Source organism: Rhinopithecus bieti, unplaced genomic scaffold (genome assembly GCF_001698545.2).
Source record: "Rhinopithecus bieti isolate Rb0 unplaced genomic scaffold, ASM169854v2 scaffold_1295, whole genome shotgun sequence".
Classification (NCBI taxonomy): Eukaryota; Metazoa; Chordata; class Mammalia; order Primates; family Cercopithecidae; genus Rhinopithecus; species Rhinopithecus bieti.
In genome coordinates, this window is record NW_016803880.1 from 4,413,275 (window position 1) to 4,439,968 (window position 26,694).

Consider the following 26,694-nt stretch of genomic DNA (forward strand, 5'->3'; position numbering starts at 1 on the left):
AAAAAAAAAAAAAAAAAAAAAAAAGAAGGAAAGAAAGAAAAAAGATATAAAGAAAAAAATGAATAACATGAAAGTTGGAAAAGGAATGAGATTTTTGCAGAGTTTTAAAGTACTTCACCATGAAATACTTATTATTTCTTAAAGAGGAAAGAATAAACTACTGTGGAGAAACCTGGCAATCACCACCTTAACCCAGTTATCACAGAGACATCAACAAGTCACAGTTGTGTACCACAGACAGTATGTAATGAGGGAGCAGCATTATTTCTGTGATATCCCTGCCAAAGATGCATAGATTTAATCATGAGACAAAATCAGCCAAATTCATATTGAGAGATAGTCCACAAAATACCTAGCCCATGAGTTTCAGAATTGTCAAATTTATGAAATTCAAGAAAAAATTTAAACTTTCCAAAGCCTACAAATGCTTAAGAGACAGGGTAGTAATATGCACCCCATGATTCTAAACTGGATCCTCTTTCTACACAGGACATAATTGGGCCAACTGGCAAGCTTGATGTTAATAATATCAAGGTTAATTTCCTGATTTCAATGGTTGTATTTTGTTGTATGACAGTGTCTTCATTTGTAATCTACCGAGGCTTTCTGGGGTCGTAAGGCATCGTGTTGGCAATTTGCTTTCAAATGGATGAGGAGAGGGAGCAAAAATTCTTTGTACTTTTCTTCTGACTTTCTTGCTATTTTATTCTTGTTTCAAAAAATGTCAAGCTTGATGAACTATTATAAATATTTGGTATATATAATTAAATGTATAAGTGTATGACGTTAAATTTTCATAAAATAAAATGAATATATATAACCTGTAAGAGTTGCACTCCGTACTTTATTTTTTTTTTTTTTTTTTTTTGAGACAGAGTCTCGCTCTGTCGCCCAGGCTGGAGTGCAGTGGCCGGATCTCAGCTCACTGCAAGCTCCGCCTCCCGGGTTCACGCCATTCTCCTGCCTCAGCCTCCCTAGTAGCTGGGACTACAGGCACCCGCCAGGTCGCCCGGCTAGTTCTTTGTATTTTAGTAGAGACGGGGTTTCACCATGTTAGCCAGGATGGTCTTGATCTCCTGACCTCGTGATCCGCCCGTCTCGGCCTCCCAAAGTGCTGGGATTACAGGCTTGAGCCACCGCGCCCGGCCGCACTCCGTACTTTAAATGATGTTCTTATTGTAAATCCTATACAGAGTGTAGATTAAAACAAACTGATTAATTTATCACATGATATAAATAAATCAAATGGAGAGTAAATGAACAAATTAAATTGGACTCAGCTACTATCCATCCCCTAATCTACATTCAAGCAGAAGTAGAAGTAAGAGAAATCATTCAATAAACTACAGTTCTATTTAGCTTCATAGAAGAGCAAAATGACATCTGTTAAGCTCCTTGTTTTGCCCTCTCTGGGCATTTCCATACAAATTTGACTATGAAACAAGCTAGTCTCACATCAAATTAAAAGGAAGAAGGAAATGATTTTATGCCTGAAAACAATACAACTCCTTTTCTTTCCTTTGTACAATGTGATTTAAACATGTATACACATTTTTTAAAAATTTGATTTAATAATTAAATTTTACTGGTAGCATTTATTTCATTACACCAGTAAGTGATAACTGGTAAAAAATAAAGTTGCAGATTGTCATTCTGGCTTGCCAAGGTTGAAATAGATGTTCTAGATTGGTGTTTCCTCCCCCAAATCGTCCTGATTATACTAATGTTATTTCAGCCCATATGTAATTACAATTCACCATTTTTTCAATTGATTTTTCTTAAGCAATTACAATTAACTGACACCACGTCCTGTTTATAAGAGGCAATGCCATGCAGTGAAAAGAAGACTCAACAAGAGAGAGGAGCCAGCTCTGCCACTATGTAATGGTGACTTTGGATGAAAACTTAACCTCAGTATGTCTCCATTCCTGCCTATATAAATTACAGTACCAAGCAAGACAATTTCTAACGTTCCATTGAATTAGCCTTATGTCTTTATTTGCATTCAAACTATTGTCTTAATTAAATTACAATGACCAACTTTAATTTCCTTTTACTTTTTTATAGTGCCTAGTTTTTTGTTGTTTCTTTGCTTTTCATATGGCCTCATAACTTGTCAACAAGCTGGGTAACTTGTCTTAAATTTGTAGAAGTTTTCTATGGAAGAGTACAAAACTTATCCACTATAAGCAAACATGTTATTTCTGCATTCTTTCAATTCATGCTGCCAATTTTGAACCTGCTTTTAAAAAGAGCATTTTTAGTGAGCTAAAAGCCTGCTATATGTCAACCATCACTGTGTTTGTCTCCTGATATGCACACCTGAGGACCAATTCTAGTAGTATAAATTATACTAAAAATCCAGGCTATTTATAGGATACCAGTGAATCAGTAAATATAAAAATGCATGTACTACAGAGGCAGTGATAGAATCTATAAAATGTAGAATTTCTATAAAACATACATTTGCTAATTCAGGATACTCCTAGGTTATTTTGCTTATTAAGGCTTTTCTTAGAAATTAACAATAAAGATGTAAATATCAATTTAGAACAAATGAGCAACGAATTTGGTTATAATTGTTTAAAAGTTTAATGTTTCTTGGTATATATAATTTAATTATGTATATATTACTTAAATGTATAACTTAATTTATGCCCATTGTTTTATTATGTGAATTATTTGCAGAATGTAGGCTTTTAACAATGTGGTAAGATGGATGGAGGTTGCTAGGTAATATAATTCATTCCTCAGAAGTTAACTTGCTCAGGGATGGAATGTTGAAATGAAGAACACTTTGGTAACATCAGATAAAATATTATTATTTTAGTTGGTATTTACTCTTTTATAAAATGTCTACTTAATACAAATGAATTTTTAAAAATTCAACATCCCATAAATTCCAAGAGTCTCTATAGGTATTAAACTGACACCAGCACAAACACACTGGTCAAATTTCTTTTTCTTTTTCTTTTTTTTTTTTTTTTTTTGAGGCAGGGTCTCACTCTCTTACCCAGGCTGGAAGGCATTGGTGACATCTCAGCTCACTGTAGCCTCAACCTCCCAGGCTTAAGCAATCCTTCTATTTCAGGCTCCTGAATAGCTGGGACCACAGGTGTGCACCACCACCCCTGACTAATTTTTTTTTATTTTTTCAGAGACAGGATTTCACCATGTTGCCCAGGCTGGTTTTGAACGCCTGGGCTCAAGTAGTCCACCTGCCTCAGCTTCCCAAAGTGCTAGGATTACAAGCATGTGCCATCTCGCCTGGCCTAAGTTTTCAATGATAAAGATAATTCATATAGATAGTCAGGGACAGCAGTGGGCATCTGTAGTCCCAGTTACTTGGGAGGCTGAGGCGGGAGGGTCACATGAGCCTAGAATTTTGAGGCCATCCTGGGAAACATTGTGAGGCTCCATCTCTAATATGAATAAATAAATAAATAAATTGTTTTCACAAGTTAAGACACAGAAGTACGAAGCTCTTCTCGGATGGTGTGGTTTTATAAAAAGGAAAACGCTACAAAAGACCCATCATAAATAATTTTTAAGTACTTGGAAAATTTATTCCTATCAATTCAACTCAGATTATAGTCAAAATATTCATCAGAATGTAATAAGCCATATTAGCAAATAATAAACTCCTATTCTCTAGGAAATTAACATTCATGCTACTTATCCAGAATTCTAGTTGTTCTATGCAGCAAAATTACATGTACAAATAATATATTTAATTTAATAAAACAAAATCCTCAAAGTTACAAGAAATTAGATACAATAAAAAGATATTCACAATTACTAGTCTCTATGGTTATTGGATGGGTTAGAGATTAACAAGAGGAAATACATCAAGATAGTGAACGCTATAACATATAACAGAAGATAGTTTAATCTCTCCATGGGGGAGTTCTTGTTCCCCAGAATCTCAAAGAATTTTGCACTTTGGATACTAATATTCACCAAAGTACTCTCAGGGGTATAAGTAACATTTTCATTTTTCAGGGGAAAAAAATAAGACACAGAATAGTTAATGAAGAATATTCACACATTAATTTACCAGAACTATAGGCTTGTGGGGGTTTTTTCCTGGGAGAAAGAAGAGATCCATTTTTCCCTGTGCCAATTCTGGAATATGAATTAACTGAAGAGTTTAAGGCAATGGGAAGGGGCTTGGATATTTCTAAATATTTGAAATATCTAGGAAACCACACAAATGTAGACACAGCCTATAAACCCCCAGACATGATTAGCAAAAAGCATGGAACGAGAAATGACACAATCCTGCATACTTGGCTTGGGAACTCTCCTGCCTCTTATCTTTGTAACTGCAGCAACAACCACAGGACCCAGCACGTAAGAAGTGCTCTCTAAATATTGGTTGAATCAATAAATTAATGAACCTTAATCTCAACTGTACAGTCTTTTCATCAGAAAAATCAGAAAAGAACTTCCTGTCCAGTGTCTGACTCAGTGCCTGGTGTTTAGCTTTATGCTCATCCTCAAGCTTCATACTTCTCTGAATTTTCCTAAACTCCTCTGGCCCAACTGGCCACATGAGCATAACATGACTGAGAAGAAGTATATTCTACCTTTCCATCATTTAGGGTGGAATGTGACTGTTTAACTGTCCTTGCCCTTTGGGAACCGAATTTAAAACATTTGTAATCTTTGTCCTCTCCAAACAACATATTTTAGTTCACACTTAACAAAATGTGCTAAAGATTCTATTTATGAATGATTCATAATGCTAATGAATTCATCGATATCCCATTATCACACATCATTCTGTAAATGTCAAACAGGATGTAGCTGACAAGTTCATTGCCATTAAATATAAGGGCATAGATGCACACATTTGCCCTTGATGAGGGTCATCCATGGCCAACCTTTGACTTTCTATGTTTCTGCTATTTGAATGTCAATAATTGTATATAATTTTCACATTATTCTGTGACTACATGTCAAAATTTCCAAACATCTATGCATATTTTTATATAATTAAATGTGTATCCTTTACTACTTTGTAAATGAGTGCCCTCTATTTGAAAGCGGTTAAATCCTTTTATTTTAATGTGTTTTAATCTTTATTGCCATTTGGGACTAGTGGATGCTTTCACAGAGTCCTGGAGGCAGAAGCTGAGATAGAGGTTCTAATGCAAGTGGTTTCTTGAGGGAATGTTTAGGAAGAAACTAGCAAGAAGGTGAGCGAAGCAGAAAAGGGTAGGAGGAGAAGCAAATGCAGGTTATGGTTACGGCGGAAGTCTGGCCTCAGCCTGAGGTTCCTAAACTTCTTTTAGGAACAAGAATGACACCAGGAAAACTGTCCCAACTTAAGGCAAAAAAGCACGATTTTCACACCAATCAATTAACTGGGTGTGTGCTGCCCACGGTTGGGGTGGATACATACCACCCAAGGCAACTTACAGTGAGGCAGCCCAAGTCTACGGAAGACAATTCTCCATCGAATGGGGTAGTTGTGGGGTTTTCACAGCCAACACTCAGAACACAGGAAGGTGGGTGCACAGGCCTACTAGTAGGGTTGTTTTCTGAGGTTTTATTTTACCAAAAGAAAAATAGAACTCTCTATGGATTGGTGGTCTAGTTTTATTGTCTTAGTAATATATGTATCCATCATTTTTTAAATATGTAAACACATTACTTAAAACAACAAAACTGTAGTAATTTGGTAACCCATGACTGGAGAAGTAAAGAATTATGATGCAGATGAAAACAGAATACAGTTGGCCCTTGAACAGCATGGGTTTGAACAGCACAGATCACTTATAGGGGATTTTTCTCAAGAAAAGTTACACCAAGTGTGCCTGCCTCTCCTGACTTCCCTTCTACCTCCTCCATTTCTTCTATCTCTGCCACCCCTGAGACAGCAAGACCAACGTCTCCTTCCCCTCTTCATCAGCCTATACAACCTGCAGATGATGAGGATGAAGACTTTTGTGATCCATTTCCATTTAATGAACAGTAAATATATTTTCTTTCTTATGATTTTCTTAATAACATTTTCTTTTCATTAGCATATTTTATTGCAAGAATACAGTATATAATACGTATAGCATGCAAAATATGTGTTAACTCTTCATGCTATTGGTAAGGCTTCCAGTTAACAGTCAGCTATTAGTAGTTAAGATTTGGGGCAGTCAAAATTTACATGCAAAGTCTCAGCACCTTTAACCCCCTCATTGTTCAAACGTCAACTGTACTTAACCAATGCTCGTAATAAAAACTTAAATTCCAAACACAGCCTTATCCTATGAATTTAATTTGGGAAATGGCATTCCATCAATGATAGCCACTGTGCAAGTTTTAGCAGATATTACAACTTTCAAACTTTTATGTCACAAATAGTGATAATTTAGGCAACCTCTGTACCACGTAAGTCAACAGTAGATATACCAGCACAGGTCAAAGTTTCACTCCCCTTCATTAACGGCTGTGGACTGGTGTTAGCATAAGCCCTTCTCAGGGAGCATTGCAATGGAGAATCCACTGCTGTATAATCTCAGAGCAACTTTGGAACATAGACTTTCAGTTACTTAATTTAAACCTGGGCTTTGATATTACAGTGAGTGAGCCTCTGTCTTTACTTTCTGTGCCCCTTACATTTAAGGTATTACAGATCCCACCATGCCTTCTTCCCTGCTCATTTCCATGTTCTTGTTGCTCTTTCATGGGGATGACTGTTAAAGAACCAAGACAACCTTGCAGGTGAATCAAATGGATGCAAGAATCGGAAATGCCCTGTCTCTTTGCTCCTTTTGCTTACATACACTTATGACTGAGTCCACTATTTAGGAATAGTTGTGTGTAGGTATCAAGGCAACCTCTTGGTCTTCCTTATTGCTCTATGTGAAATTGTAAATGAGCGCAAAGGCTCTGGAGGCTGGCATATGTTGGCTGGCATTTGCCCAACTTAAAGGGTTGCTGTGGTCCTGGGAGTGCTCCTTCAATTTGCTTGTGTATGGCTGCCATGAGGTAGAGGCAGTAAACACAGATCAAAGATAAAGATGTACAGCCTTCAAATAGGAAGAGAGGAACTCGTGATACTGTTGGTGTACATCTCAGAATAAAACGTGATGTGGCTCCTGATGGAGCATCCTCTAAGATCTTAAAGACCTGGAAACAGCCAAACATTACAGAAGTTCATAGTAACCATATGATCTGTGAAGAAATTCGTACTATTGGATGGCTGGATGGGCTCAGAACGTTATGAACAATCCACGATCTTCAGAGACACACCAAATGTTCCAAAACTACTATTACAGGAGGATTTACGGTTAGATAGAAGGTGTGCCCTTTCCATGAGTCATGAAGGGTGTTGTTGGGGAAGGATAAGTGCAGACTTGAGCTTGGGGTTTGGGAAATGTTTTCTCCAGGTCATGGCATGAGTGGGATAGCATCCTTGAGGCATCAGTTACCAGCCAGTTAGAAAGTCCTTCACTTCTTAAAGGGTTTTTTAACTTTAACCTGTTTAATCTAGAGTCTAATCTGTGACACATCTCCTCTATATCATTTTATCTGCACAAGACTTGGCTACATATAGGACAATATTAGAAAGTTCTTAGGCCGGGTGTGGTGGCTCACGCCTGTAATCCCAGCACCCCAGTAATTTGGGAGGACGAGGAGGGTGGATAATGAGGTCAGGAGATCGAGAACCATCCTGGCTAACACGATGAAACCCCATCTCCACTAAAAATACAAAAAATCAGCCGGGCATGGTGGTGGGCGCCTGTAGTCCCAGCTACTCAGGAGGCTGAGGCAGGAGAATCACTTGAACCTGGGAGGCACAGCTTGCAGTGAGCCGAGATCACGCCACTGCACTCTAGCCTGGGGAACAGCCTGGGCGAGATTCTGTCTCAAAAAAAGACGGGAAGGGAAGGGAAGGGAAGGGGAGGGGAGGGGAGGGGGAGGGAGGGGAGGGGCGGAGGGGAAGGGGAGGGGAGGGGAGGGGAGGGGAGGGGGGAGGGGAGGGGAAGGGAGGAACAAGAAAGGAAAGAAGAAAAAGGAAGGAAGAAGGAAGGAAGGAAAAGAAAGAAAGAAAGAAAGAAAGAAAGAAAGAAAGAAAGAAAGTTCTTTAGAACTTAATTTTTCTTTTTTCAGCAATTCATGTGTCACTTTAGAAAGGAGATAATTCATGACATTTTATTCCCACACAGCATTTGATGACAAATGAGGCACAGAGATGTTAATGGCATGTCTGATGTCACACAGCTATCTGGGGGACAGTTATAAATCATTGCATAATCCCATTGGTGAGCTATATATTAAGCAATTATATCTCTCCTTCTCTGAAGATTCTTGATCCCAGAAGCCCTTATGATCCAGCAACACTAGACTACTTGTACTGTGCTTATTTCTCACATAAGCTATGTCTTAGTTTACACTTTTCTCCATGCCTGGAAATCCTCCTTGCCCCACCCCAGCCCCTGTATACCTCCACTTCCTACTCATATCTACTTTTCAGGTAGCATCGTTCAGTTATTCCAAGATGAGTTGGGAGCATCTCATCAATACCATATTGTATTAACCAAGTTGTTATAATACAACAACCTGCTTGTTCACATTTTATTCTTAGATGTATGCCAGTAGTGCCCATGAGTTCCTCTCTTCATTTTTAAAAGTTGTACGTCTGCACTGGGTGTGGAGGCTCATGCCTACAATCCCAGTGCTTTGGGAGGTCAAAGTGGAAGGATCGCTTGGGGCCAGGAGTTTATGACCAGCCTGAGCAACACAGCAAGGCCCTGTCTCTAAAAAATAAAAATAAAAATAAAAAAATTCACCAGCCGTGATGGTGTGCACCTGTTGTCCCAGTTGTCTGGGAGGCTGAGGCAAGATGATCACTCCAGCCTAGGAGTTCAAGGCTGTAGTGAGCTAGGATTGTGCCACAGCACTCCAGCCTGGACTGCAGAGTGAAATCCTGTCTCAAAACGACAACAACAAAGAAAGTCATACATCTTTATTTTTATTCTTAAATCTTATTTATTTATTTATTTTGAGACAGAGTCTCCGTCTGTCACCCAGGCTGGAGTGCAGTGGTGCGATCTTGGCTCATTACAACCTCCGCCTCCCAGGTTCAAGCGATTCTCCTGTCTCAGCCGCCCAAGTTGCTGGGATTACAGGCATGCACCACCACGCCTGGCTAATTTTTGTACTTTCAGTAGAGACAGGGTTTCACTATGTTGACCAGGCTGGTTTCGAACTCCTGACCTCAAGTGATCTGCCCGCCTCAGCCTCCCAAAGCGTTGGGATTACAGGCATGAGCCACCGTGCCCCCGGCCCTACATCTTTATTTTTGAACCACATTTACAGCCTCTAACTAAAGGCAGATGTACACAAGTAAACAGAAAAAGCATGATACTCAAAGTATCAAAGCGACCCTATAAGTTGGCATACCAGATGTTCCCATAAGGTAGCCTACAATTATGCCTGTTGTGAATAAAAGTTGTCACTAGTGTCAGGCTCCATCTTGACCTGGGAGAGATGTGCCTAGCGAAGCGGTCCAGTGCCTAGAATGGTAGCCAGTATGTAGTAGGTGCTCAGTCATTATTAACTTAGGATTCTTACAGGAAAGTTTTTTAGGGGGATAAGGGTAGAGTCCTTAACTCTTGATCTTCCCTGTAACAGGAAAACCAAGAGAAGGCTAAAACCCAGCAATTCTACTCCTAGGCACATACTCAAGGGAATTTATTTATTTATTTATTTATTTATTTATTTATTGACACGGAGTCTCACTCTCTCTCCCAGGCTGGAGTGCAGTGGTGCGATCTTGGTTCACTGCAAGCTCCGCCTCCCGGGTTCACGCCATTCTTCTGCCTCAGCCTCCTAAGTAGCTGGGACTACAGGCGCCCGCCACCGCGCCCGTCTAATTTTTTGTATTTTAGTAGAGACGGGGTTTCACTGTGTTAGCCAGGATGGTCTCGATCTCCTGACCTCGTGATCCACCCACCTCGGCCTCCCAAAGTGCTGGGATTACAGGTGTGGGCCACCGTGCCCGGCCAAAATTTTTTATTTTTAATGTCCACACAAATACTTATGCACTTTTTTTAATTTTTATTTTTGAGATGGAGTCTCGCTGTGTCGCCCACGCTGGAGTGCAGTGGCGTGATCTCGGCTCACTGCAAGCTCCACCTCCCGGGTTCACGCCATTCTCCTGCCTCAGCCTCCCGAGTAGCTGGGACTACAAGCTCCAGCCACCACTCCCGGCTAATTTTTTTGTATTTTTGGTAGAGACGGGGTTTCACCATGTTAGCCAGGACGGTCTCGATCTCCTGACCTCGTGATCTGCCTGTCTCGGCCTCCCTTAGCACTGCAATTACAGGCCGGAGCCACCACGCCCAGCTAATTTTTTGTATTTTTAGTAGAGATGGGTTTCACCGTGTTAGCCAGGATGGTCTCCATCTTCTCACCTCATGATCCGCCCGCATCGTCCTCCCGAAGTGCTGGGATTACAGGCCTGAGCCACCGGGCCCGGCCTTATGCACATATGTTTACAGCAACAATATTCATAATGGCCAAAAGGTGGAGACAACCCAAATGTCCATCGACTGATGAAGAGACAAACGAAATAAGGTATACCATCCAATGGAACAGCATTTGGTCATAAGAAGAAATGAAGTACTGATACGTGATACAACATGGATGAACTTTGAAGACATTATGTTAAGTGAAAGAAGCCAGTCACAAAAGACCACATAATGTATGATTCCATTTATATAAAATACCCAGAACGAGAAAATCTACAGAGAAAGCATGTAGATTAGTGGTTGCCTAGGGCTGGGGGAGGGAGAAGCAGAGCAGTTTATTTTTGAAGTGATGAAAATGCCCTCAAATTGCCTGTGGTGATGGTGGCACTCCTCTGTGAATACACTAAAAACTATTAAATTGTACAGTTTAAATGAGTGAATTGTATGGTATGTGAATTATAGCTCAGTTAGATGATGAGAAAGAGAGTCGAGGCTGAAATATGTCAGACTAAAGGCCACCCATCAGAATCCTCCCAATACTTGAACAAGAATCATGGCAAGCTTTTGATGAAGATGTCCCAGCCTGGCTCTCACTTTTCCTTTGTCTATTTCGAAGGCCCCGACCAGAATTCACTGAAGTACAACTCAGACTGTTTCAGCCAACTATCACATTATGATCTCTTCTGTTTTCTTCTGTATAATAACCAGCTAAATCACATGAAAAATCCTTGTCTAAATTGAGTCCATAGTCTCAATACCCAACTAGCATTCATTGAATGCCCATTGGTGCCAAGCCCTTCGTAGATGTCATCCCTAAGCCTCATAATAGCCCCAGGAGCCTCATAAGAGCCCCAGGGAGTACGCTGCATTACCCTCATTTCGTAGAGGAGGATAGAGACTAAGCTCAGCTAATAGGCATGATGTCACCATGTGGGAAATGATGGACCCAGGTTTAACATGGATGTGCCTGATTCACAAAATCTGTGCTCTACTGACAAATTATGTATTCAAAGTATAGCACAGCAATGCATAAAACCAGAACAAGAGAGGGAATAGAGTGTAGACTGTCTGATAAAGATAATCTGATTCAGTGTTCCAACGTAGAGCCGTGATGTGAGAATCCTGTTTTAAAATCCTGTCCTAATGGCCTGGACACTGACAGAGTTTGCCTGGGTCTGGGGCTACCGAAGCTGTCTGTTTGAAGAGGGAGCTTTTAAATGTTTTTCCAGCTGAGCAAGCAAAAGAGCATACTCCCAGGTCAGTTTCTTTTGAAAAAGAACTACACTCTCATTCCTTAACTCCAGTTATCAGTTTTATTCTACCACCACTTGGTGTCATCTATGAAGCCATGTCTATTTCCCTGTGGTAAAATATCAGATTGCTTCTTTCCCACTCTGAGCAACAGGACGTAGACAGAGAAGATATCTACACAAACTTTTTTTTCCCCAGTTGACTTCCTGATTTTCTTCTGCGAGCATGTCTGAGGGCACTCTTCTCTGTTACTTCTCTCTCCATAACATCCTTTCCTTCATCTTTGTTGGTGCCCTTTCATCTAGACATTGCCCTCCAACCACCCCCTCTTTGGCAACTTAGTTTCAAGTCATTTCCACGGTAGATTGGCCTATCCCTTGTCACGTGATCCTCGACAAAGACTACAAGCCCTTTCTTGCTTACAATAATCTGGTATCCCAATATCAGGTCTAATAAATTAAATCCAGCTTTGCTACCACTTACATGGCAAGTGGTTGCTGGCTTTCCCATCGTCCTTTCTTCCACAGAGTAACTTCAACTGTCAGAAAATAAGAAAAGATCACCTCCACACAGATGAAAGCAAGGAGGCAGACTGGATTGTTAAAAGACTGGCACGAGAATACACAGAAAAAAGAAACAGACACCTCTGGAAGCTGATGCTCACACAGGTTCACCAAGAAATTCACGCCAGACGAATCTCTATTAGATAAGTGTGGCCGACAAGGAATTTTTGGACTTTAGCAGAGCACAGGACTAAGACTTTCATGACACTTTTTCTGGAAAAGCTATATTGGGTTAAATAAGAATATAATTCTATATAATCATATATAGCTGCCTTAAGATTGAATATATTATAGTACGTTTGTATTCTGAAAGGAATGTTCTGTAGAAACCATTCAACTTTTGCAACCTCATCACCACCACCTAGACCTGCATAGTCCACTGCACATATGGTTACCGAGCGCTTGAAATGTGTCTGCTCTGAACTGGGATGTGCTTGAAGTGTAAAATGCACACCAAACTTGGAAGACTAACTACAAAAAATAAGGATGTCGCCGGGCGCGGTGGCTCAAGCCTGTAATCCCAGCACTTTGGGAGGCCGAGACGGGCCGATCACGAGGTCAGGAGATCGAGACCATCCTGGCTAACACGGTGAAACCCCGTCTCTACTAAAAAATACAAAAAACTAGCCGGGCGAGGTGGCAGGCGCCTGTAGTCCCAGCTACTCGGGAGGCTGAGGCAGGAGAATGGCGGGAACCCGGGAGGTGGAGCTTGCAGTGAGCTGAGATCCAGCCATGGCACTCCAGCCTGGGCGACAGAGCGAGACTCGGTCTCAAAAAAAAAAAAAAAAAAAAAAAAAAAAAAAAAAAAAAAAAAAAGGATGTCAAATATCTCAGTAATGTTTATACTGATTGTATGTTGAAATGATATTTGGGGCTAGGTGTGATGGCTCATTCGTGTAGTCCCAACACTTTGGGAGGCTGAGGTGGGAGGATTGCTTGAGGCCAGGAGTTTGAGACCAGCCTGGTCAACATAGCAAGACCCTGTCTCTATTTTTTTTTTTTTAAGAAATTTGCAAAAACAACAACAAGAAAAGAAATAATATTTTGCATACATTGGATAACAAAACATACTATTAAACTAAGTTTACTTGTTTCTTTTCTAGTAAGGTCAATAGAAGATTTAAAATTATCTGTATGGTTTTTACTACATTTATGTTGATTGTGCTGATTTAGACCAGCATGGCAAATCTCCATGTGCCCTCTACCCAATTTGTATTTGTCACCCAAGAAGCCCTAGATTCCCAGCCCATCTCTCATCACTCATCAGCCCTGAACACTTCTCAATCTGATCCCATCCCCCATCCCTGCACAAACCCTAAGTGCCTTTCTTTGCACCTGTGGAACCCACATCCATCAGTAACACAGTTCCCCATCCTTCATCTCTTCTCTGCACATTTCCTCCACATTCTTACTCTAACTCAGTGGTTCTTAAACACATATCTGGCCTGTAATCCCAGCACTTCGGGAGGTCGAGGCGGGTGGATCATTTGAGATCAGGAGTTCAAGACCAGCCTGGCCAATACGGTGAAACCCCATCTCTACTAAAAATACAAAAAAAAAAAACCAAAACTAGCCAGGTGGTAGTGGCATGCACCTGTAATCCCAGCTACTCGGGAGACTGAGGCAGGAAAATCGCTTGAGCCTGGGAGGCAGAGGTTGTGGTGAGCCAAGATGGCGCCACTGCACTCCAGGCTGAGCAACAGAGTGAAACCCTGTCTCAAAAAAAAAAAAAAAAATCTGTGTTAGAATCACCTTGGGAGCTTTAAATAGAGTGTTTGTTGCTCAGGCCCCATTTTCAGAATGTTCAATCAGATCCTTTGGCTACAAGGATGAGGCTTCTGATTTTTTTTCATTTTAAATAACTCACCCAGGTGATTCTAACATGCAGCCAGGATAGAGAACTACTCATTGGACAAGCCCCAGCTTTCTGTCTACTCTAACAGTGCATTCATGCCAGTGAACGTAAGTTGGAGAAAACTCCACAGCATGCTGACTGGTCTCCCTAAATTAGAGATCACTAACCTAAAGTGGATATTTTAAAAATTATTTTTAGAGACAGGGGCTGACTCTGGAGTGCAGTGGCCCACCATAGCTCACTGCAAACTCAAATTCCTGGGTTCCAGGGCTCCTCTGGCCTCAGCCCCCCAAGTAGATAGCACTACAGGTGAGCACCACAGATCTGGGTTGGCTCTGTGCCCCCACCCAAATCTCACCTTGCAGCTTCCATAATTCACACATGTTGTGGGAGGGACCCAGTGGGAGATGATTGAATTATGGGGGTAGATCTTTCCCCTGCTGTTCTCATGATAATGAATAAGTCTTATGAGATGTGATAGCTTAAAAATAAAAATGGGAGTTTCTCTGCACAAGCTCTCTCTTTGCCTGCTGCCATCCACATAAGATGTGACTTGTTCCTCCTTGCCTTCCGCCAGGATTGTAAGGCCTCCCCAGGCACATGGAACTGTAGGTTAGTTAAACCTCTTTATTCGTAAATTGCCCGGTCTTGGGTATGTCTTTTAACAACAGCATGAAAACGGACTAATACAACCACATACCTAACTTTTTTTTTTTTTTTGTCGCCCAGAAGTCTCGTTTTGTCGCCAGGAGTCTCGCTTTGTCACCCAAGCTGCAGTGCCGTGGCGCGATCTCTGCTTACTGCAAGCTCCACCTCCTGGGTTCACGCCATTCACCTGCCTCAGTGTCCTGAGTAACTGGGATTACAGGTGCCTGCCACCACACCCGGTTAATTTTTTGTATTTTCAGTAGAGATGGGGTTTCACCGTGTTAGCCAGGATGGTCTCAATCTCCTGACCTTGTGATCTGCCTGCATCAGCCTCCCAGAGTGCTGGGATTACAGGCATGAGCCACCACACCTGGCCACACCTGACTAACTTTTAAAATTCTTTTTTGTTGAGATGGGGTCTCACTACGTTGTCCAGGATGATCTTGAACTGGCTTCAAGCAATTCCCGCACCTCAGTCTCCCAAAGTGTTGGGATTACACGTGTGGCCAGGTGTGGTAGCTTATGCCCAGTGCTTTGGGAGGCCGAGGCTGGCGACCAATCTGGGCAACATGGTGAAACCCTGTCTCTACAAAATATACAAAAAGTAGTCAGGTGTAGTGGAGGCTGATATGGGAGGATCACTTGAGTCAAGGAGGTTGAGGCTGCAATGAGCCGAGATTGCTCCACCACACTCCAGTCTGGGTTATAGCACAAGATCCTGTCTCAAAGTTTTTAAAAAAGGGATGACAGTTGTAAGCCACTGTGCTGGCCTGAAGTGGATCTTAAAAGTTGTCCTGCAATCCTGCCATTTTCCCCGTGTCCCCTCACTCTATCTCCTAGAGATATAATCTGCACCTTTTCCTCAAAGCTCCAGGTACTTTTCCTGAGTAGCCTTAAGTGAGAAACAGAAGAAATCAGGAAAGACTTTCCACAAGCTCTCCCCACCACATCTACTCACCTCTCTGCATAGGTGCTCATACATATGTCTGCCTTCCCTCATTTCTCAGCTCAGGCCTGCCCAGCAGATCTTTCTGTAATGACCAAAATATTATTTGTTGGTGCTGTCTAGTACTGTAGTCACTAGCCATATGCGGCAACTGAACACTTGAAATATGGCTAGCACAACTTATTATTATTATTTTTTTGAGATGGAGTCTTGCTCTGTCATCCAGACTAGAGTGCAGTGGCATGATCTCAGCTCACTGAAACCTCTGACTCCTGCGTTCAAGCAATTCTCCTGCCTCGGCCTCCCTAGCAGCTGGGACTTATAGGTGTGTGCCACCACACCCAGGTAAATTTTGTACCTTTTTTTTTTTTTTTTTTGAGATGGAGTCTCGCTCTGTTGCCCAGGCTGGAGTACAGTGACTGGATCTCAGCTCACTGCAAGCTCTGCCTCCCGGGTTTACGCCATTCTCCTGCCTCAGCCTCCTGAGTAGCTGGGACTACAGGCACCCGTCACCTCGCCCGGCTAGTTTTTTGTATTTTTTAGTGGAGACGGGGTTTCACCGTGTTAGCCAGGATGGTCTCGATCTCCTGACCTCGTGATCCGCCCATCTCGGCCTCCCAGAGTGCTGGGATTACAGACGTGAGCCACCGCGCCCAGCCTAATTTTTGTATTTTTAGTAGAGATGGGGTTTTGCCATGTTGGCCAGGCTGATCTCAACCTCCTGATATCAGGTGATCTACCCACCTCGACCTTCCAAAGTACTGGGATTACAGGCATGAGTCACCTAGCACGCCCAGAAAAAATTTTGATTGTCTTCATTTTAAATTAATTTACACTTAAATAGCTACATGTGGCTGTCTATAAGGCAACATAGCTAGAGATGTTAGTCCCATCTAAGACCAACTCCTGCACTTGTATTCTGTGTGCCATTCTCTCATATACTCTAGGACATTCTTCCAACAATTGTTCCCTCTCCTGCTTTGTTCATTTTCCTTTGTTACAGAATCATTCTCCTCTGCATACAAATATATTGTCACATATTCAATTTTTAAAAAAGCCTCTTTGCTAGGTGTGGCAGCTCATACCTCTAATCCAAGCACTTTGGGAGGCTGAGGCAGGAGGATTGCTTGAGCCCAGAGATTCAAGACCAGCATGGGCGATACTCCATTCCCAAGCTGGAGTGCAGTGGTGCAATCACGGCTCACTGAAACCTCAACCTCCTAGGCTCAGGTGATTCTCCCACCTCAGCCTCCCAAGTAGCTGGGACCGTAGGCACACGCCACCACATCTGGATAATTTTTGGTGTTTTTTTTCTATGTGCTTCTACAAATATATGAAATGTTTTACGAATGTGCGTGTCATCCTTGCACAGGGGCTGTGCTAAACTTCTCTGTATCCTTCCAATTTTAGTATAGGTGCTGCTGAAGCGAGCACTAATTTTTGTATTTTTTTGTACAGATGGCGTTTCACTATGTTGCCCAGACTGGTATCAAACTTCTGGGCTCAAGCTCATAAAAAAATTAGCTGGGTGTGGTGCATGTGCCTGTAGTTCCAGCTACTCGGAAGGCTGAAATAGAAGGATCACTTGAGTGAAGGAGGTTGAGCCTGCAGTGAGCTGTGATCCCACCACTGCACTCCAACCTGGGTGACAGCTAAGCTCTGTCTCAAAAAATAATAATAAAATTACCTTCTCTTCGTATTTCCCTTTAGCTACCTTCAGCTTTTTGCTCCCTTCACAGCAAAAGTCCTCCAAAAGAATATTTTAATCATTGCTGACTCAAAGTTCTTTCCCCTACTCTCTCTTGAGCCCACTCAAATCATACTTCTGTCCCCACCATTCTGAACTGGCTCTTGTCAATGTCACCAGTGACTTCTCTATCACTGAATGCAATGCAGTCCTTATCTTATTAAACACACAGTATCTGCAGCATTAACCCAGTAGTCATTCTGTCCTCATGAAACACATTCTTGACTTGGCTTCTTGGAAACCACCCTCTTTCTCTTCCTACTCCAGTTGCTGCCCCTCCTCTGCTTTCTTCTCTGGTTCCTGCTCATCTTAACAACCTCAACATTTCCAAGTACAGTAGGGCTTAATGCCAAATCCTTTACTTGTGGGGAGTTCAGGGGGACTGGGTCTCATTCTGTGGCCCAGACAGGAGTGTAGTGGCGCCATCTCAGCTCACTGCACCCTCTGTCTCCCAGGTTCAAGTCATTCTCATGCCTCAACCTCCCGAGTAGCTGAGATTACAGCACCTGCCACCATGCCTGGCAAATTTTTCTATTTTTGGTAGAAACAGGGTTTTGCCATATTGGCCAAGCTGGTCTTGAACGCCTGGCCTCAAGTGATCCACTCGCCTCAGCTTCCCAAAGTGCTGGGATTGCAGGCATGAGCCACCGTCCCCAGCTTCCAAATCCTTCTTTTTGTCCTCATTTCACCCTAAGTGATCTCACTCAGTACCATCTGTATCTTTACCCTGACCACTCCTCTGAATTCTAAATTCATACATCCAACAGCCTAGCTGGCATTTCAAACTCAAAGATGAGTAGGCATCTTCATCTTAATGTGTCCATACTGAACTCTTGGTCCTCCCCCCTTAAAACCCATTGCTCCATCAGGAAGAATAGCTGATGGACAGAGGGCTTAATACCTACGTGATGGGATGATCTGTGCAGCAAACCACCATGGCATATGTTTACCTATGTAACAAACCTGCACATTCTGCACATGTACCCCTCAACTTAAAAGCTGAAGAAGAAAAAAAAAAAAAGCCCACTGCTCCGACAGTCCTTTCCATCTCAATGAATGCTAACTCCATTCTCCAAGTTGCTGTGGCCAAAAGCCTTGGGTCATCTTTGACTCCTTTCTTTCTCTCACATCACAATTCCAGTTCATCAGAAAATCCTTTCGGCTCTAACTTCAGAATATATTCCAAAACTTCCCTCTCCTCACCGCCTTCCACCCTCATGTACATTTCTGCAACAGCCTCCTCCTGGTTTTCTTCCTTCTGTCCTTGCCTCCCCATAGACTTCTTTCAGTACAGAACCTAGAGTGATGCTTTTAAAATATGAGCCAAATCATCACCTTCATCTGCTCAGAAACCCTCACTGGCTCCCCTTCTGCTCAAAGAACTGAAAATGGTTTTCAAGGTCTTACACTATCTGGCCCTTTTCTCCTCTGTGTTAGCTTTCTAGGGCAGCCATAATAAAGTACCACAGACTGGGTGACTTAACCAACAGAAATTTATTTTCTCACTTATTCTGGAGGCTGGAAGCCGGAGATGAAGGTGTCAACATGATTGGCTTCTCTGGGGGCTTCTCGGCTTGGCTTATAGCTATAGATGGCTCTCTTCTCCCTGTGTCATCACATGGTCTTCCCTCTGTGCCCATCTGTGTCCTAATTTCCTCTTCTTGTGAGAAAAATCAGTCATATTGGATTATGGCCCACCCTAATGACCTCATTTTAGGTCTTTAAAGACATTATCTCGAAACACAGTCATGTGCTGAGGTTCTGGGACTTATGGCTTCAACATATGAATTCCAGGGAGACACCACTCAGCCCGTAACAACCTCCCTGACCTCACTTCCTCCCACTCTCCCACTCACACCCTCCACTGGAGCCTCAAGGGCCACCTTGCTGTTCTCCAAACACATCAGACTTATTTCTGCCTCAGGAGCTATTCTCTATGCCCAAATCCTCTCTCCCCAGACAGTGGCAAGTCTTCCTCCTTCATTTCCTTTACATGTTTGCTCAAAGCTCACTACATCAGTGAGGCCTTTCCTGATCACTGTGAGTATTAACAGAATAGCAAGGCACCAAGCTCCTAACCATACACAAATTTTCCACCTCCCCTTGATCTGCTTAACTTTTCTCCACAGCCTGTATTGTTATATACCACTTTGTATATTTTCTTATTCACATGCTTGTATTTTTAAAATCTCCCTCAACTTAGTAGGTGCTTATTAAATATCTGTCGAATTAGTGGATAAATAGGATACAGTCATTTGCCAAAAGGAATACATTCAAAGTTCAGCATCACAAGGGATCCAGCAACTGTAACCTATAAGGCACAGTTTAGACAACTCAGATATTTAGCTTTGAGAAAAAAAAAGAAGCTTGAGGAAATACTGGATAAGTATTTTAACACTTCTAAAGTAGTGTCCTGTGGCCGAAAGCACAGTTTGTCTTTGCATTTGGTGTTACTCCATGGGGCAGTGTTGGGATATAAGGACGGAAATGAAGAGAAGGTAAATTTTAGCTAAATGTAACAACACAAAAATTCTAGTGAAATGTTATATTTCCTGAAGCTGGCTCCTGATAATAGAAAGTAAGGAGGTAGAAGCCAGATGATTGTCTCAAGAATATTGCAAGAGAGATACCTGCCTTGGTGGGAGGATCAAACAGTTGATTTCTGAGTTGGGTTCCAACTCTAAGATTCTAGAAAGATAACCCAACTTTAGATGAGGAAACTGTCACCACTTCATATAGTATGGCTGGTCTTAGCACCCCATTGCTTTTATGACTCAGGTCTAGCAAAGTGGCCATATCCTGGAAGCACCACAAGATGAAATGAGAAGTCAAGGGGACAAAGGCCAAGCTTTGCCAATAAATATTCAAATGACGGTATGCAAGGGACTTCATTTATCTGGCTCTCCAGTAAATCCTCATTAAATTAAAGACTTGGCCTAAATGACTACTTCATCCCTTTCAGTTGTAAACACTGTAATTCCAGATGTTTTCCCCTCAACTAACAGGAGCTGTAAGAGAGTTGTGAAAAAGAGACTTAGATAGTCACAGAGGCCAGACACGGTGACTCACTCCTGCAATCCCTGCACTTTGGGAGACTTGAGCCCAGGAGTTTGAGATCAGCCTGGGCAATAAAGTAAGACCCAATCTCTATGAAAAATTTGAAGAAATTAGCTGGGCATGGTGGTACCCACCTGTAGTCCCAGCTACTCAGGAGACCAAGGTAAGAGGATTGCTTGAGCCCTGGAGGTTGAGGTTGCAGTGAGCCATGATTATGCCACTGTACTCCAGCCTGGGCAACAGAGTGAGACCAGAGTGTCTCAAAAAACAAACAACAACAACAACAACAAAAACAGGCACAGAGTATATATGGAATGGGATGGGAAAGAAGGTACACTGGAATGTTCAGATTGAAGGAGAATCATGTTAAGTCACATCCTTCCTTCCTTACCAGAAGATTACATAAATGAGAGGGAAAAAATCCTCTGGGCCAATTGTTCAACCTCTTGTCTTCAAGCATGTGAAAGTGTAGAGAGCTCTGAGCTTGAAAAATCAGGATGAAACTGCTACTTAATCACAGACACCTTACAGAACTGCTTCTCACTCCCAAGGGTCCAGTAAAGCTTCAAGTTGTGCTGTGCTTCGGTTTATGGAGACTAAATCTTACACTGAATGAATATCACTGAAAACTGATTTCAAAAACAAGTCTACCTATGAGTGAGCACACATCGCTGTGCTTGCCCGAGCTTCTTTGTTTTGATTGATAAAATGTCTTCTGTGGATGCTTCCTAGGTGTTGAATTACTGAGACTAGTAAGACAGCATTAAAGACTTGAGTTACTCAAGCTTGGTTTCTAATATCTTTGTCTGCCTTTTTCTAGCTATAGTCTGTTTATGGCTTTTGGAGTTATTTAGAGATTTTGGTCAAAAAGCACCAAACAGGGCTGGGTGCAGTGGCTCACGCCTGTAATCCCAGTACTTTGGGAGGCTAAGGTGGGCGGATCACGGGGTCAGGAGATTAAGACCATCCTGGCTAACATGGTGAAACCCTGTCTCTACTAAAAACACAAAAAATTAGCCGGGCATGGTGGCGGGCGCCTGTAGTCCCAGCTACTCAGGAGGCTGAGGCAGGAGAATGGCGGGAACCCAGGAGGTGGAGTTTGCAGTGAGCAGAGATCACGCCACTGCACTCCAGCCTGGGCAACAGAGCAAGACTCTGTCTCAAAAAAAAAAAAAAAAAAAAGAAGACGACCAAAAAAAGCAGCAAACAATTTTGATACAACCTGATTTTTAAAATAGAAAATTCCCAGTAGCTTCCAAGTAGTTAAGGCAGAAATGGTACAATCGACTAAGCAAATCTTTGACCTGTTTTCTTATGTTGGTCAAAAACTAGCATAAATTTGATATATTTCAGGATTTAAGCCAGGGTAGAGCTAGTGCTCTGGAACGACCTGAAAACCAAGTGGTATAGTTTGGATATTTGTCCCTGTCAAAATCTCATGTTGAGGTATAATACCAGTGTTAGAGGTGGAGGCTGGTGGGAGGTGTTTGAATCATGCAGGTGGATCCCTCATGAATGGCTTGGGCCACTCCCTTGGTGATAAGTGAGATCTCCCTCTGAGTTCACATGAGATCTGGTCTCATTACAAGTGTGTGGCAACACCCCCAACTGCTCTCTCTCTCTTGCTCATCACATGCTTTCACCATGTGCCGTGCCTGCTTCCCCTTTGCATTCTACCATGATTGAAAGCTCCCTGAAGCTTCACCGGAAGCCAAACAGATGCCAGCACTGTGCTTCATGTAAAGCTTGCAGAAGTGTGAGGGAAATAGTCCTCTTTACTTTACCAATTACCCATCTCAGGTATTTTTTTATAGCAATGCAAGAACGACCTAACACAGAAAATTGGTACTGAGAAATGGGGGGCATTACTGTAAAGATATCTGAAAATATGGAAGTAATTTTGGAACTGGGCAGAGGTTGGAAGAATTTGGAGAGCTCAGAAGACAGGAAGATGAGGGAAAGTTTGGAATTTCTTAGAGACTGGTTAAATGGTTGTCACCAAAAGCTGACAGAAATATGAATAGCGAAGTCCAGGCCTGCGACAGTCTCAGATGGAAATGAGAAACTTACTGGGAACTTGAGCAAAGATCACATGTGCTATGCCTCAGCAAAGAACTTGGCTGCATTCTCTTCAGGCCCCAGGAATCTGTGGAAGTTTGAACTTGTGAGTGATGACCTAGGGTACGTGGCAGAAGAAATTTCTAAGCAGCAAAGCATTCAAGAATTGATCTGGCTGCTTCTAGCAGCCCAACTCAGATATAGGAGCAAAGAAGTGACTTAAAGCTGGAACTCATATTTAAAAGGGAAGGACAGCATATAAGTTTGGAAAATTTGCAGCCCGGTCATGTGTTCGAAAAGATAAGCCCATTTTCATGGGAAGAATTCAATCAGGTTGCAGAGCAAACCACTTGCTAGAGGTATCTGCCTAACTAAAAAGAATCCAAATAGTAATATCCAAGAAAATGGGGAAAAGGCCTTGAAGGTATTTAAGAGATCTTTGCAGCAGCCCCTTCCCTCACAGACCCAGAGGCCTAGGAAGAAAGAATGGCTTTGTGGGCTAGGCCCAAGGCCCCACTGCCCTGCACAGCCTTGGAACACTGCTCTCCATATCTCAGCCACTCAAGCTCCAGCTGCGGTTCAAAGGGACCCAGGTACAGCTTGGGCTGCCGCTTTGGAGAATGCAAGCCATAAGACTTGGAGGCTTCCACACAGTGTTATGTATGTAGGTACACAGAATATAAGATTGAAGAATGATTGGCAGCCTCAACTTAGATTTCAGAGGTTGTACAAGAAAGCCTGGGTGCCCAGGCAGAAACCTGTTGCAGGTGCAGAGCCTCCAAAGACAACCTCTACTAGGGCAGTGACAAGGGGAAGTATGGTGTTGGAGACCCCACACAGAGTCCCCAGTGGGGCATGGCCTAGCAGAGTTGTAAGAAGGGGGGCCCTGCCTTCTAGGTCTGAGAATGGTAGATCTGCCAGCAGCTTACACCTGGTGCCTAGAAAAGTCACAGCACTCAACAATCTGTGAGAGTAGCCATGAGGGCTGTACCCAGCTGCAAAGCCACAGAGGCAGAGCTGCCCATAGCCTTGGGAGCCCACCCCTTGCTCCAGTGTGCCCTGGATGTGGGACATGGAGTCAAAGGAAATTATTTTGGAGCTTTAAGGTTTAATGACTGCCCTACTGGGTTTTGAAATTGCATGAAGACTATAGCCCCTTTCTTTTGATTTCTCTGATTTGTCCCTTTTGGAATGGGAATATTTACCCAAGCTGATTCTCCCATTATATCTTGGAAGTAAATAACTTGTTTTGATTTTACAGGCTCATAGATGGAAAGAGATGAGTCTCAGATGAGACTTTGGACTTGGACTTTGGACTTTTGAGTTAATGTTGGAACAAGTCAAGATTTTGGGGGACTGTTGGGAAGGCATGATTATATTTTGAAATGAGAGAGGGACATGAGATTTGAGAGGGGCCAGGGGCAGAATGATATAGTTTGTATATTTATCTCCATCCAAATCTCATGTTGAATTGTAATCCCCCGTATTGGAGGCGGGACCTGGTAGGAGGTGATAGGATCATGGGGGTGGATTTCTCATCAATGGTTTAGCACCATCTGTTTGTTGCTGTCCTTGTGATGAGTGACTTCTCATGAGATCTGGCTGTTTAAAACTGTGTGGCACCATGCTCTGTCTTGTTCCTGCTCTGGTCATGTGACATCCCTACTCCCCCTTCACCTTCCATCATGATTGTAAGCTTCCTGAGGCCTCACCAGAAGCCAAGCAGATGCCAGCATCAGGCTTCCTGCAAAGCCTGCGGAATCATAAGCTGATTAAATCTCTCTCTTTTTTCTTGAGATAGAGTCTCATCCTGTGGCCCAGGCTGGAGTGCAGGCAGTATCTCTGCTCCCAGGCTCAAGTGATTCTCCTGCCTCAGCCTCCTGAGTAGCTAGGATTACAGGTGCGTGCCACCAGACCCAGCTAATTTTTGTATTTTTAGTAGAGATGAGGTTTTGCCATGTTGGCCAGGCTGGTCTCGAACTCCTGATCTAAGGTTGTCCATCAACCTCTACCTTCCAAAGTGCTGGGATTACAGGCATGAGCCACTGCACCCAGCCTCTTTTCTTTATAAATTACCTAGTCTCAGATACTTATTTTTGGCAATGCAAGAATGGCTTAATATACCAAGATTTGTGTTTTCACCATTTTTTTCTGTTTATAGCCATGTTATTTTACTGTTTATCTGAGAAAAGAACCTGGCCTGTCAGTATCTTTTATTAGACGGACAAACTCGCCAGAATAAAGTGAGTATTAGGACCCTTGGTTCTGCAAGGTTTAGGTAACAGAATCTGTTTTTACTGATTGTTGGGAAACATAAATGATATTCCTTTTAGACTTGGCTCCCTAAACCTTTTCCTTGTTTTGCTTTTTGGTACAATAATGAGGGCTGGCAGGGCCACTTGACACCATTAGCAGTAGACGAATTTTTCAATAAGGACTAACAGAGGAAAACTATTGAAATTCTGATTTATTGTTTGGCCCAGAGAGTTCTCTATCTCCTCGTGCCCTTGCTCTCCATGTATACTTTATGAAACATTTCAGCAAAGGCATCTCTCAAAATTAATCCCATAGCTGTCTCCTTCAATTCTCCTCCTTGAAACTCTTCACCAATCTTCATAGAGTCCTGGCCATTTCTTGAGGGCCCTCCCACTAGATGATTAAAGGCAATACAGTGAAGGAAAGTCCTATTCTGAGACTTGTCTTTGTAAACTTAGTGATCTTCTTCCTTTCCACTTATGAAAATTTAAAGAGAAGCACTCTCAAATGTGAACTGAATGCCGTCCCATTTCTCCCCCAAACTGGGAAGAAGCTGGTCATATACCCTCACATTTATATAATAAATATTCAAAGACTCTAATCTGGTATCTTCCATATAACACACACTTTAACTCCTATTTTAAACTTTCAAAAGGCTTTTTATGGCATCTTATGCCCTACTTTAAAATATCTGTCAGCCTAATATTTCTACCTTTTTTCTTTATTAATTTATTTTCAAGGTCATGTGTGAAAACAACTTTCAGTGAAAAGAACCCATCTGCTTTGACAAAAATGTACACTATAAACCTTCACTTCTACAAGGGTCTAAAAAAATCCAACGGTTCAATTAGAATGCTTCCAAACCACGTTCCCTAAAGCATGCTTTGTGCAACACTAGGAGTCGATGCAGCAAACAAAAACAAAAAAATGGGGAGAGGGGCCAGGCAGGCACGGTGGCTCATGCCTGTAATCCCGGCACTTTGGGAGACTCAGGCGGGTGGAACACTTGAGGCCAGGAGTTCGAGATCAGTCAGCATAGTGAAACCCCGTCTCTTCTAAAATACAAAAATTAGCTAGGTGTGGTCATGTGTGCATGTAATTCCAGCACTTTGGGAGACTGAGGTGGGTGGATCACTTGAGGTCAGGAATTCAAGACCAGCCTGGCCAACATGGTGAAACCACGTCTCTACTAAAAATACAAAAAAAAAAAAAAAAAAAAATTAGCCGGGTATGGTGGCACACACCTGTAATCCCAGCTACTCGGGAGACTGAGGCATGAGAATCGTTTGAACCCTCGAGGCAGAGCCTGCAGTGAGCGGAGACCTTGCCACTGCACTCCAGCCTGGGAAACAGAGTGAGACTATGCCTAAAAAAAAAAAGAAAAAGAAAAAGAAACAAGAAATGGGGAGAGGGAATGATGCTACATACTGAAGCTACCTACCTTCTTTAAAATTCAAAATGCAGATTATCATCTTAAAAAATTGTATGCATCTTAAAGTGAAGATATCTGTTTAATTTTACTTAACCTCCTATTTCTCAAAGTTACTTGATTACAGACCTCTTTTCGGGTATGCATGCAACACCGAGCAACATACGACGGAGCTAGGGTTCCATGGTACACAGTTTGGAACTTGTGCTAGCAAATGTTATTCATTATTTTATAAGAAGTGTTATTCCAAGGTATCTATGCATTGGAGAATCATCTTGGTATGAAATATGACTCGATCCCTTCGCATACCGTATTTGCAGGGTATGGTGGTTAACTTTATGTGTCCACTTGTCCCTTAGACCATCCTGGGTTAAGGGATGCCCAGATAGCTGGTAAAATATTGTTT

The 26,694-nt window shown here is 42.4% G+C and overlaps 1 long non-coding RNA gene across 2 annotated transcripts in view; it reads right to left on the reverse strand.

Annotated features, from left to right (window-relative positions):
* LOC108518242 (uncharacterized) overlaps positions 1–26,694 on the reverse strand; it is a 51,714-nt gene that overhangs the window by 14,299 nt on the left and 10,721 nt on the right. Inside the window, exons 3-4 of one of the 2 annotated variants that reach the window (XR_001882322.1) lie at positions 15,754–15,826; positions 7,830–7,866 (exon numbers count right to left, since the gene is read on the reverse strand). This is a non-coding gene — a long non-coding RNA (uncharacterized LOC108518242). Of the gene's footprint in view, positions 1–7,829; positions 7,867–15,753; positions 15,827–26,694 lie in introns of those variants that run through there. The other variant, XR_001882321.1, reaches the window with a different exon arrangement.